The sequence below is a fragment of the Drosophila santomea genome, chromosome 3R (genome assembly GCF_016746245.2).
Source record: "Drosophila santomea strain STO CAGO 1482 chromosome 3R, Prin_Dsan_1.1, whole genome shotgun sequence".
Classification (NCBI taxonomy): Eukaryota; Metazoa; Arthropoda; class Insecta; order Diptera; family Drosophilidae; genus Drosophila; species Drosophila santomea.
In genome coordinates, this window is record NC_053019.2 from 1553448 (window position 1) to 1567542 (window position 14095).

Here is a 14095-nt window from a genome sequence, read left to right on the forward strand (position 1 = left end):
CAACTTGGCCAAGTCGGGGCCGTAGAGAATGTCTATATTATGCGGAATATTCGTCTGTCATTAAAGCGGAAAGAGGAGGAGTAGTGGCTGCAAAGGGGCGGGGCCGGAGAGAATGGGCCGTAATGAGTTTGTGGTTAGACTGAATCTGCCGCAGAGCATAATGTATAAGCCCTCATATTTATATTTGTTCTCGTGCAATTTGTAGGCATACAATGTTGGCTGCTTTCCACTCGGTGAATGCTTTGCGTCACCAGACGTTCATAATCACCATTTATATATGTCACTGACACAAATGTCAGCTGCGATTTAAATGCGGGACATGAAGTTGTGTACTGCATGGCCAAAATAAATATAAAAACTATTTAGTTGTTCATTTAAGCCTTTTTTGAACCAGCTTGCTCGTATAGATGGTTTTTCCCACCTTCCTGACTCCCTTGCTCTTGTTGCTGCAACTAATGTGTGTTCTTGGTCAGCCTCTGAATGGTCCGCTTCACTAAGCACATCTTGGCCAAACATTCTAATTAGTTCGAGACGGGTTTCCGTTGCCACACTGCTTTGCGTCCATCCCATTGAAACGTGCAACCCGACTGCGGGGCGCCCCAATAAGCTCCCATATTGCTGCGTTTGCTTTTGTCGCGGCGACAACATTTCTTTTCACTGCCACTTTTCGTAACACAAAGGCCCAGTTACTTCGAGGTCAAGAAAGCATAGATTTACTGATGTGAGAGCTTACTACACATGTACACTACACTATGTGACTGCGACTGTAAGCATGCACACTTAAGTTTCTTGCCATGCCACGCATTTGCATCTGCCATATTTATTGCATCCACGTCGCGAAGTTCAATCGAACCCTCTGCTTGAGGGGTGAATTGATATCTATAATATTTTCAAAATGAAATGACAGTACAATATCACATTTTCGTCGGAATACAGGGTTTTCTGTTTATATCCGCTAGACCTTTTTTCTTTCGTCGCTGTGGCACATTAAAAGTATTTATCTAATCAAAATATATAGAAATCATAATGCTAATCGAGTAATCTTTAAAAGGTGATAAGTGGGGTTTATCTATTTTCCACCCCCTTGCATACTCTCCACAAGTGGTATCTGCACTCGGCGGAACGATTCTCCACTTCGCTCCCAAGGCGCATGTGCATTTGCATGTCACCGATTGGGGTTTATGAATATAAATTGTTTGTTAATTAAGACCAACAACAATAAGGGCCAGCAGGATCAACAATGGGCACACAACTGTGGGACGGTTGTCGGATTGTATGGCTGGCTGGTCGCTTGGTTTGGCTAGACTTTAATACCGGAAATTGATTAAAAGCCCATTTCATTGCCCGTTGTTGCCACTGCAACTGCAGTTGCGATTGTTTTACATAATTATGGGAGATACACAGTCGGTGGTTGCAACTGGCAATGATGCAGATGTTTGTAGTTATACCAGAAGACATATCCATGCACAATACGCGACATGCATTGCTACGCGACAGTTGTTGTCTAGCTAATTAATCCACGGACTGGCTTCATATGTATAATCAATATGTTCAAAGCTTCAATTGGCCATGAAGTTTATTGGCTCAGTGGTGTTGTGTGGCACCTGTAGCAAGTAGGCTGTCTTATATAGACCACGCTTTACCTAACTTTTCGTGTTCTACTTTTAGGAGCCTAAGTCCTGCTGATATTTATGACAAGTGTCAGTTGTCCACTTTAAGTGGAGCGAGAAGTACAAAACTATAATTCAAAGTGGTGCTTTAAGGAATAGGAATGCCTTAGTCGCTTGTTGTTTGAAATGATTAGTTGATAGAAAGGTGCTGTCTAATTGGAGGATTAGAAAACGCTTTCATATCTGCCTCTTTGCCGGATCGTTGAACTTGCGTATTCCGCTCGGGTTGCTTGGAAAAGTTATCTCATTTATTTTTATCGGCCGAGGACGGTCTGTAGGACAACAACCCCTGAAAACACATTTATGGCAACAGAGAATTATTTATTTTCCAAAACATTTGCCCAGAATATGGCCATGTAATGGCTTTCCACTCCCCTAAAAGGTCCATCCACTTCTCTCTCGCTCTTGCCATAACTTTTCTGCCCGTTTCAGCAGCTGGGAAAGTTGGCCGACTCTCGCACTTACACGTATTTACGTTGCGATTTTATTTCCTGTAATTTTACGATATTACTTACTTTTATGCAGCTCACAGCAGATCGGTGGGGAATACTTATGGGGCCATACTTATGGGCGGAGAGGTCGGGGTCAGCATTTAGCTTTCATTTTGAATTTTATGCCATTTTTATTGCTTGTTGTGCGCCATGTTGCTGTCGACGTAGCCGCTCTTGCTATTCCTGTTGATGTTGCGGATGGCAGCCGCATTATTGGTTTTTGAAACTCGAGCTGGGGCAGGACAGAAATTAAAATAAAATGCGAAGGGGAGTGGCGCCCCGGAGCAGAGTACCAGATGCGGAGAATGGCTAGAACAAAGGAATCCACGGCCAGATCCACGGAAAGCCACCCAAGAACCGAGACACGGCAGCAACTCGTTTCCAAACTCCCAACAGCAACATTAGTCAATGGAGGGGATTGGATTTGGAATGCGACGGCGGCTCATATTTGCCTGTGTTCGCCTTTGTGGCATTATGTATTGTTTTTACAGTTGCTCGCCTTTTTCACTTCTAGCATTTGTTATTATTTTATTTAAATATTTATGCAGCGTGTCTGGCGTGACTATGGCGCATTATAATTACCGCAACAACAGGCCGATAAGCGTCGAACCCGTATACTCGTACATGGTCTCGTTTTCGAGGTTTCGTTGTAATCCAAATGTTCGGCTGGCTGCCCGCCGCATTATATGGCTAATGACTACGTGCCGCTATGGGCCCGACCTCGTTAAGTGGCTTGTGCTCCGATCCGCCGATCCACCGATTCACCGATTCACCGATTCACCGATTCACCGATCCACTGATCCACAACCCACCAGCCATGGCTGTAGCTACATCTGAACCCATGTGGGCAGGCGGTGTAAGCATTAGCATTACGCCGCATTGTCTTTCGCGGTGTGCGCGGTGTCCCAATCCCAGTGCAATTGGCCAATTATCGGGTATTTCATGCTGCAATTGATCGCAGACTTTCGCAGCCATCCTGAGTGCATTTTCAGGTTGCGCCCATGGTGAGGTAAATTTCAGATTAAAATGTGTGCAACTCATATTGTGTAATCAATAAGGCAACTGCGATGTGTAGACATTTTCTCTCTAAATGGGCTTACTGTGCTTTGAGGAATTTTAGGCTGCCAAAAAATATAGCTTTAAGTCCGTAAGCTAGAAGTTGTGTCTCACAAAATAAAAATAAACAACAATAGGCATTTTTCTTTTCATGCTTATGTTGAAAACCACCACTGTGCAGTTGCATTCAGTATTCGGTACTTATCCTAATTTATATTTTCCATGTGCTGAAAAAACTGTAGCCATCAGGTGTTTGACATCAGGTGTAGCCTACTGCATACAAACAATACAAATCAAATTAAGGCTTGATTTGTGCGAAATCAAAGTTTGTTTTAGCCTCTTACGTCAGTTTTAAGCTTTCCTCGTATTTAAGCACAAAAACGGCAATATGGTAGATTCTCTACTTGTCTCTACTGTTAAATTGTAGGCACTTACAAACCCTCGGATCCCTCGCACCGGACATGTTGTGTCTGCAATTAAATACACATCGAGACCTTTGTAAGCCCGATAATCATCTGGATGTCTGCCGTGCCACATGCGTTGTTTGTTAATGTCTGCGCCATTATTTGTTTTATATTTTCCATATAAACACTCGCCTGCTCGTGCTCCTGCTGCCGCCACCGCCGCTTATTCATGTTTGTCCAACTCGCAATCATCATTCAAACACCAAACCAGTTGGTCACTCGACCATTTCCAGCTTACTCAGCCGAGTGGGCAGTGGGCGGTGTGACAGGCACTTGTCAGTGGCCATCGATCAGGCGATGGTTTACGTTTTTCCAATTTATTTCCATCCTTAACTTGTCCTTAACTTGGCCGTCCAGAGACTTGGCTGTTAGTTTCAGTTTGAGCCCCGTTTTCGTGCAGTTACATTGAGCTATTTGCGTTTTGTCTGGTCAAAGTTCTTGCCTCTGTCTGTCTCTTTGCGGACTATTTACACGCAGAAAAATTGGCATAATGTACATAGTGATCTACACAATTAGTTTTGGGCATGCATAACATTGCAGCCATTACTAACCTCCGGTGATGCAATGATATTTATTTGCATGAGCACACAACTTTTCAAGATAGAGTTTAATTTTGGAAGGATTTACAAAGCCGCCTTGACAGTCGTCCTAAGTATGCATCCATTTTGCTAGAGGAGATTGTATTTTGGAACAACGGGAACGGGAATATACTCGTATATAAACATTCTTTAATTTTCGTATATCTTGGTTCATGTGTACCCAGCAGTCCATTGAGTCTGTCTGCGCGCCTGTTTGTGCTTTAAATTGAATTGGCCTTTGTGCGGACACTCAGGCACTCATGTATGGCATACATGTGCCCATTCCCATTCGTCCGCACAATAAAATCCAAACAGAGCGACGCTCATTGAATAAATAATCGAATAAAATATGCTGCTGCTGCTGTGCGACTTCTTCGCATGCTCTCTTTTTTGTTGCAAATATCCAATTTCCAATTTCAAATTCCAATTATATTGCTCTACGCTTTTTATTATTATTATTGCTGTTGTAGTTGTTGTTGCCGCTGCTGCTGTCGCTGGCAAGAGCAATGAAAAATCAATATTGACATGAATGTTGACTGGAGCAGGAGGAATCTGAATTCTGCCACTCACACAGTCGCCCACTTAGGCGAACAGCTCAATGAGGACATGGCTGCCAGGACGAAAGGGGAGTCGAAGTGGAGCTGGAAGTGGAAGTGGAAGTGGCAGCCACGCCAAAGTTACAGCCAAGACTTGGCTCTTGGCAAACAAACCCATGTCGTCATCATGGGAGTGGCCATAAGAAGTTCCCACAAGCGAACACATCCTGACATTTTCCATGTGCAGTCGTGTGAGCCCTGCAAATGCAGCTTCTACCAAGATGAGGAGGAAAAGTTACGCAGCTTGGATATTTGGTGTCTTGGCTGGACAGTCTTGGCTTTCCAGATAGATATCAAATAAATTTATGCTCTGGAGTGGGCGTGGGATACAAACTTTGGGCATACCGATAGAAATTTACAAGGCAATTACATTATCATGCCACTACTTCTACTACGAGTATTTAGCATCGCTATTCATTCCAATGCAAGAAATTGCGCATACGCCCTGTTCACAAGTAGCCCGAGTTCTGTTCTGCTCCCTAATTGCCATGTGACAGAGTCAAAATGGTCACATCCGCTGCACAGCTATTCCCTTCTGCTTCGAGTCGCCCTGCTCTGCGATCAATCGAAAATGTTTTCAGTCTTTTTCCCCTCCACTCGCGCTTAGTGAAGCCGGAAATGTTGGTCGTCCACAGCAGGCGGCGGAAAATAAATTGCTTAATTACAAATATTGGAGGCAGCCATGGCACCCGAGTTGAAAGGAAGTGGTCCCCAGAACTTTGCAGGCGCTGTGAGAGAAAAATATGCGCCAGCGACTTTCATGCAAATTAGCAAGAAAAATTGCATGCCAATTGCTGTTTGGTTGTTTGTGTAGTCACAGCCAAGTCAAATGTCTATAATTTAAGCAGAAAACAAGCGACAGATACATGCAGCAGCGCAACTGCAACTGCAGGCAAATCTCTTGGAGTTTCTTTCCTTTGCTGCTGTTGCGAAATTTATACGCGCGGCTGCCGCAGCAAAAATAAAAGTAAAATAAAGTTAAAAGGAGAAAAACCTCATTCGCTGTTGCTGGCTAATTTGCCGCAGCAGGCAATGGAAATTGTGGATGTGCAAACGTTGTGCAATGTTGTCGTGTAAATGGCATAAATTAGTTTGTGTCAACAGACACAGCGGAGCGAAATTAAAAATTGCATTTTATTTATGTACTTCTTATTTTTATTCTATGCCTTCGGCTTTTTCTCCTGTTTCTGCGATGTTCATTTCTATGCCACTTTTCCCCCCGATTCAATTGAATTTATCACGTTGGCTTGGTCTTGCCCACGGGCTTGGGATTCGGTGTGACTTTTCCCGGATAGTTTGGCCGGTTTTTGCAGATTGCATATTCGGCATTGGCGCACACAAAATTATCGGCCATATTTTTTGGCGCTTATGGTCGCACAAGCTGTGAAGGTCGTGTGGGTGTTTCCGTGTGGGGTGGGTAAATCAGATATGCACCACAGCCAAAATCAGTGGGGCCAACACACACACTCGGTTGTGAAAGCCAGAGATTGAAAATTTTGATAAATGCCTTTTTAAAATGGTTTGTAATGCGCGTACGACAATACAACTAAAATAAAATTGAATAATTTAAACTCGATGCCTATGGAAGTCGCTGCTGGCGCCAGATGCGGTTCTCTGGCATGGCCAACATTAATCTCTTTGGCTCTTTGTGTTACATCCGCCGTTTTAAAATCAGCTTATAAATGCAATCCAATTATTTTATACATCTGAGTGTGCTTCTCATCTCAAATTTTATATATATTCCTCCCAGATTACCTCTACTGTAATAATTTGTTATTTATTTAGGAAACGTTATTTGTTCTGTTCGACCTAAACCATTAATTCGTTTGGATCATCTGCAATAGCTACAACACGATTTTGAGTGTAATAATTGCATAAATAAAAATGAAATGGTGCTACACTTTGTAATTCTGCCAATAAATGGCATTAATTCTGCCGTGGGTACACAGCACTCCTCCTAGAAGCCATTGTGATCCATTCTTTACTTCCTTGGCAAGTTGTCAATTTGTCAAGATTTCCGTTGCGTCATAGTCATCAACTTTTCTGCTCGGCTCACTCGAGCGTATCGCATTCATTCATATATAAGGCTCACTTATATATGTTCGAATATATATCTCAGTCGCTTTTTGGAGGGTGCTGGCAATTGCACAAATTGCCAAGCGTAGAGTACCCCACGCTTTGCGAGCTCGGGCTCATAAATAAAACGCCAGAAATCCTAATTGTAAAAGTTTTCATTTTTATGACAAAATTATACCAATATATTACGGGCGGACTCACCCACAACATAGCTCTTTGGGAGCTCGTTAGGCCAATAAAAAAGACGGAAAAAAACTGAAATAAAATCAATGGCAGGGCAATTCCCATACAGCAGCGACACAAAGAGCTACGAGGAATTTTGAGCAGAATGAAAACCTAGAAGAGTAGAGGAAGTCCCACAATTCACGAACAACAATGGCAAATAAATTAAGTTAATCACAAGCATATTTTAAAATTGTGCATACATAAGAACAGGCTCATCCACAATCTGTATAAATTGTGCCCTCTATTTTCGCAGGGACCAAGGATGCAGGCCAGAAAATAAAACAAGGAGAACTCGGAGCGAGAGACGTTTTTATATATCATTTTATGTATGCCGTGGGCTAGTGTTACATAAAGCTCGTTTATGGCGTTGACCTGCTCGCAAGAGCTGCAACTAACTATCTATATACCTGTCTATATAGGCGGCACCCTGTAGTTCAGTCAAATTGCCTCGTAAACGAGGGGCATACACATAAAAGCAGGTTTTCTTATTCCCGTTTTCTTTCTTTTATTTTCAGGACGCGCCTTTAAAGGACTCCTCTACAGGGACCAACTCCTCAGATACACATACACATACAGATACAGTTACAGATACGACCTCATGGATACTTATAGAGCACCCACACATGCAGACACTTAACTGAACCTAACGACATAATAAAACCGGCATTTTTATGCATGTCTGAGTAACTTCATGAGCCAGACCAGACCGTCAACCCCCGCTCACCTACCTTCCGGCCACGCCGCCCATCGCCACGCCTTGCCGGAGTTTTCCTGATTTTCATTCCATTGCAGACAGTCGGCTTTTCTGTTTCAGGTTCACTGGAAGCCATCGACTGCTCCCGTGGGTTCGCCTCTCCCCGCAGAAGTCTCGCTATGGCCGTAGGGAGCGATTCTGCGCGTTTTCTCCCCATTTTTCCTGATTTCCCGATTTTCTCTCGGCTCTCCGCTGAATGGCGAGCGCCTGCGCAGTAGAAAGGCGTGTCACAGGAGCAGCCGGAAAACAAAGGAAGCCGATGCAGCAACAGCAACAATCGCCGCATTTTGGGAAGGTCGTTTGCCAACCGTTGTAAAACGGCCCAAGCCGCACAGCTGGACGGTCGGGCCGAAAGAGACGGGGCTAATCCGACGAAAGAGAGAAAAGCTCGCCCGCAGAAGAGGGTCACACATTTATGCAACGAGGCGTCGACCGGCGTGTAATTAACTTAAGCCGAGCCATCCCGATGACATCGGTGAGAGGGGGTGGGGTTTCGGCTGTAGGTGTGGGTGTAGGTGTAGGTGTGGGTGCCATGGGTTGAGCACGGTGGGTGGGCTGTGGCATTGTGCGGATAGTTTGAACATCGTTATGCGAATACCGAGACTCTGGCTGAAACACCCAGGGACAAAGACTAAAAATCGGTGAGTCTGGGAAGTAGAATATATGTATGTATGTACAATGGATTCGGCACAAGTGTGCTATGTACAGCTCAAAGTCGTCTGCCGGCACTTGCTCAACAAAATGAGGCAGTGCTACCACCCAAGGTATGAGTATATACCCATAGCTATGTACATATGTACAACCGTCGGGGCCTACATAAAATTCAAAAAGCAGGAGTGAGAATGGTGGCTAGTTCTGCTGGAATTATAAAAGTATATGCTCCATTAATATTAGTTTTAAATTCCTGCATACGCAACTCCTTTACTGTCATATCGACTTGCTCCAACTAAAATGTCAATTTTAGAGTCCTGCTCATGGTTTTACACACTGTATTTCGCCAATATATGTATGTATGTACATATTTAGGATTTTAAATTTGCATGCGTGCCCCTACGTAATAATGTCTCACTGTGGAATGTATTATTTTTGCCACATCTGTGTGAGTTTCCGTACAGAATAAAAAGTGCCAGGCACATTCGCCCTTTGTTGCCGCTGTTTTAGCTGCTTTATTGTTGTAAAATATGCTGCATACGTCGCGCGGATGATTGTGCTTGCACAAGGCGGGGAGTATGAAACACTTGCGACAACAATGTTGGCCAGGAAACAAGGGCCCGGGAAGTTTTCTTGGCCCTGGGCACTGCCTTCCTGTTATTCATCGCCATCGCCACATGTGTGTACATAGCTCGGGAAACTTTGCAAGCCTTTTTCGACACGGACAAAGTGATGGAGTATCGGGAGCATGAATATTTTACGAAAATTATGATGAAACTAAGGAGGAATTCCATTAGCCTTCAACATGACGAAATTTAGACATTGAGGCAAATTAATGGGGTTTCTTTAATATGAAATAAACGAAAAAGCTGGCGCACAACTTCAACTTATAACAAGAGAGGTTTATTCAATTTTCTCATTTTTCTGCCATACTGATAGAAATAGGGGAAAACAAGAATTAAATTTAAAAACAAGAGAGAACGCTATAGTCAAGTTCCCCGACTATCTGATACCCGTTAGTCAGCTAGTGAAAGTGCGAAGGAGAGTCTTCAGCACGACAGTTTTGGCGGTTTGTGGGCGTTAGAGTGGGCGCGGCAAAAAGTTTTTTGGCAAATCGATAGAAATTTACAAGAATAATACAAAAATGAAAACATATCAAAACATTTTTCAAAAGTGCGGGCGTGGCAGTTTTGGGCGGTTTGTGGGCTTTAGAGTGGCCGTGGCAGCATGAATCAACAAAATTAATATATGTCTCTGGAAGCTGTATGATTAATCTCAACTCTCTAGCTTCTATAGTTCCTGAGATCTCGACGTTCATACGGACGCTCAAATAAAAGCCACACATTCTCTCCCTACGACTTTGGCATTTGGAGGGCCTTAATTGAAAATTTGTGTCATGAAAAATACTCGTAAACCACGTTTCTAAGAAGTAGCTCAGACAATCGAATGTATTGTGTGTGTACAATATAAATTTCACATAACAATTGTACAATATGCATAACAATGACGAGTTCCACTTTCAATACACCGAGCCTCATCAAAGTCTGGGCACCACAGTGAACACAAGTGTTCCGGTTGAGACCAACCCGACAGACGCCCAACTGATCCAAGCTCAGCAGAACTGACAAAACCCGTTCTGAAATTATGGCTATTGAAAAAAAACTATTGTCTACAAATAGTTCAGCATGCATAAGTCAAAGCCTATAAGCATTTTTGAGCCAAAGATGAGCTGAGTATCAGCTGCCTCTGTGTTTGCACTGAAGAAAAAACCAGAGAGAGATGCGTAGTTCAATGAAAAAGTAACCAAGAAATCCGCATTTTCCAGGCATATCACTTATATAGGGGTTCATTGGTAAAGGCGATGTAACTGATTGTTTTCCGTGTATATTGGTGTCCGAGGAGGAATGTTAGAGTACCGAAAGGCACTTCAACCAGTTCTCCGGGTCGAGGACTCGCAGTCCGGCTCAAACGCACACTCGAGCGTATTCGAGTAAGACAAACAATATAAACTTCAAAACGCTTCGTTGCATATCAAATTAATTACAGAGCGAGGCCCCCAAAGGAGGGAGAGCGGAGCATACCCGACCAGCCTGTCTGCCGGTCTGTCAGACAACCCTTGAAGATTGTTTTCTTCCGCAGGCCCGAAAACTTTTTGCACAAAAGCGAGTTAAGCTTTTGTGACTGCACAGGGGGGTAACTATCCTTGGTGAAAGGATGAAGAGGGGACAAGGGTACAAGGCGACAGCTGACAGCCAACAGCTCATGCACAGTGAAAACTGAAGGCATAATTTATGCCTTCAAAGTGGATTGTTCAAAGAAAACTTGGAACATTTTTCCCCTGAACAACAACATCACCAGCAGCCAGAGCAACTAAAGCCCGTCCTGTCGTCATCCTCAACCTACTATTCATCCACATTCCCCTTCTCGTCCCCGTTCTCGTTCTCGTCCTCTGTACGTTCTTGTGAACATTGAAAACAATAAAGTCGAAAACAAGATGAATAGCTGCTCACAGGGATGTCATCGAATTGGATATGCTCTTCATTGATTTCCCCCTCGATCAGGCGGCGATCCGCAGAGAATGACAGGAAATCATGTTCTTTGATCGAACCAGAAATAATTCGAGACAACATCTAAGGTAGGTACTTTGGTCTGGTTTTGATTATTAGAAATATCCCGGCGTGTCTAGAAAGTTTATTTCGTTTATAACATTTTAGATAAATGGCCTGAGATCCTGCTGGCCAATCATCAAATGTACTTGAAAATGTATAATAACACAAGAGAAAACGCTATAGTCGAGTTCTCCTATCAAAGACTATCAGATACCCGTTACTCAGCTTGTGGAGGTGAAAACAAGAAGTTTTTACATTTTTCTGGCATATTGATAGAAATAGGAGAACAAGAATTAAATTAAAACAAGAGGGAACGCTATAGTCGAGTTCTCCGACTATCTGATACCCGTTACTCAGCTAGTGGAAGTGCGACAGTTCAACACTGACAGTTTTTGGCGGTTTGTGGGCGTGGCAAAAAGTTTTTTTGCAAATCGATAGAAATTTACAAGAATAATATAAAAATGAAAACATATCAAAACATTTTTCAAAAGTGTGGGCGTGGCAGTTTTGGGCGGTTTGTGGGCTTTAGAGTGGCCGTGGCAGCATGGTCAACAAACTTGCGCTGCGCCTAAGTTTTTGGAGTCTGCATGCTGAATCTCAATTTTCTAGCTATTATAGTTCCTGAGATCTCGACGTTCGTACGGACGGACATGGCCAGATCGACTCGGCTATTGATCCTGATCAAGAATATAAATACTTTATATGAACCAAAATATATAAGTATATATAAATATATATATACACTACGAGTAACGGATATAAATATAAATATAAATAGTACGAGTGAATGAATGAGTTACATTTGAGATAAGCGCACATCATGATATATTTGGAAAGAGCAATACAAGTCCCTAAAAACTCTTTCCAGATACGTACGGTTTTTCTGTGTTTTTCAGTCATGTCAAAACAAAACAAAACAAGAACTAAAGAAAACGTAACTAAAACTAAAAGTTTGAAACAAAGAGATATAGAGATAGAGATATGCGGTGACAGAAGCAACCCTAACCCTGGACGACAAGGAGCGAAAACCCAAAGTAGACCCGAAACTCATTCATTCCCCTGTCGAATCGTCCGGGAAGCCAGAAGATTCTCGGAATGCGCCGGAAAGGGAACGATTTTGGGCTGGGGCCTTGGGACTCAAAGTGAATGGGCTGAGCTCACGCACTGCCACGCCCCCGGCCCAAAAATGTTATTTTAACTACATTTCGGCCTTTTATGGCACTGCTCCCCGCGAGCCCTTGGCAAAAATTGAACATTTATTAATACATAATCATTTTTGTTGTCGAGCAGCGGGAACATGAGAACCGGCCACATGGAGATTGCAGATTGGAGATTGAGGCCCTCGAAGGTCCCAACGGACAACCCTTGTGTTCCGTGCTCGAGTTCCCTTGTGTGTTCTCGCCCATTAAAAAATAAAGCATTCTTGCTTCAATCGTAATAGATATAAGAGCTCCTATCTCGAGGCTGCGGTCTACTGTCTATGTTGTTCGGATGATGTTGTACGTGTTGTTCGGATCGAGTTCTGGGAAATCCAGCCTAGTTAGTAAACTCGAGTTGACCGTCCCGAATATGTGTTTTTTGATATTTTTCCTTGGCTTTGTTTTTACTTGCTTGAGCTGCTTGCTTAGTTGTGCAGAAAGGCGAATCACTCGAATAAGTGTAATTTGTTAACGTTGTAGGGGATGTCGTTGCCTCTAGTTGAGTACCGTTTCCCCGAAATATGTTGTATGTACGAACTGCCGGGTATCGTATGAGCATGCCTGATAAATATTTTCTTTCGAAAGCCATAATCTGGGAATTCGTTATGGAACAAGCTGACACCAGGGGGTGGATCATCTTTTCAAACTTGTCTTGAATATGCAGTAAAATTCATAAATATCTTCCATAATCTCAGGGTCGCTCAGATCGCACAATCAAATCGGAGACCCTCAGAAAGTATTCATTATTGCTAACCTTAATATAGCGAATCAATAGACAGGGTATAGTCTTCGGTACTCGAAGTCTGATATTTCATATATTTTTCTAATTGATTTCTAACATATTTTTTTTAGCACGTTTTTCTCAAAAGGTTCATGTTACAGAAAAAAGTCTTAGTAGCCTTGTACCCTTAAAATCAAGCAGCGGAAGTTTCATTACTATCCTATGGCGTTGTGAGTAAGTTCCATTTATGTTAATTACCCATGGGAGAATGCACTTCACGTTCGGAGCACCTCACCACTAGCCGGCCACCAAAATATATCCAGTCTCGAAGGTAGACTGGAAGGTACACCAATCTCCGCATCACATCTGATTCGATCCGATCCCATTAGCTAAAGCTAGGGACGAGACAAGCGGCTAAAATCTGTCGCCCAAAATTGGCAAAAAAATCAGTTAAGTGGCCCAAAAAAGAAATGCTAATGAGCGGCAAACAAACGAGTCGAAACTAAAAGTGGACGACAGTTGAGTGACTAGTAACTGAAGCGAGGGCACTGAGAGGAAAAGTACTGAATGCAAACTTCTGTCTTTGCAAAAAAGAAAATATTAAGTGCACCAAACAGTTAGTAGGTGCTTTAAGTATTTTATTGAAGTCCAAGCCATGTCCTAAACGGGTGCTTCATCGAATCTTCTACACGTTTTTTTCAGTGTTGCTGACTGCCAACTGAATGCCTGAAAGCCTGGATGACCGACTGAATGAATGAATGAAAGAAGGAGAAAACTTCGCTCCATGGAGCGACGCACAATTCAATTGAAACTGTTGCCCGGAATGGAATTGGGCTTCAAAGTGGGTTTTGGAAGTGGATGTGGAACTGAAAGAACTGCCGGCTTACCTTACATTTCAAATTGATGAACAGCAACAAAGACTGAAGGGACAAAAGAAAACCTGGCATAGAAAAGCGTCTTTCAAAGTTTCCAACGCGACAATGTGAGTGCATTTTATACACATCT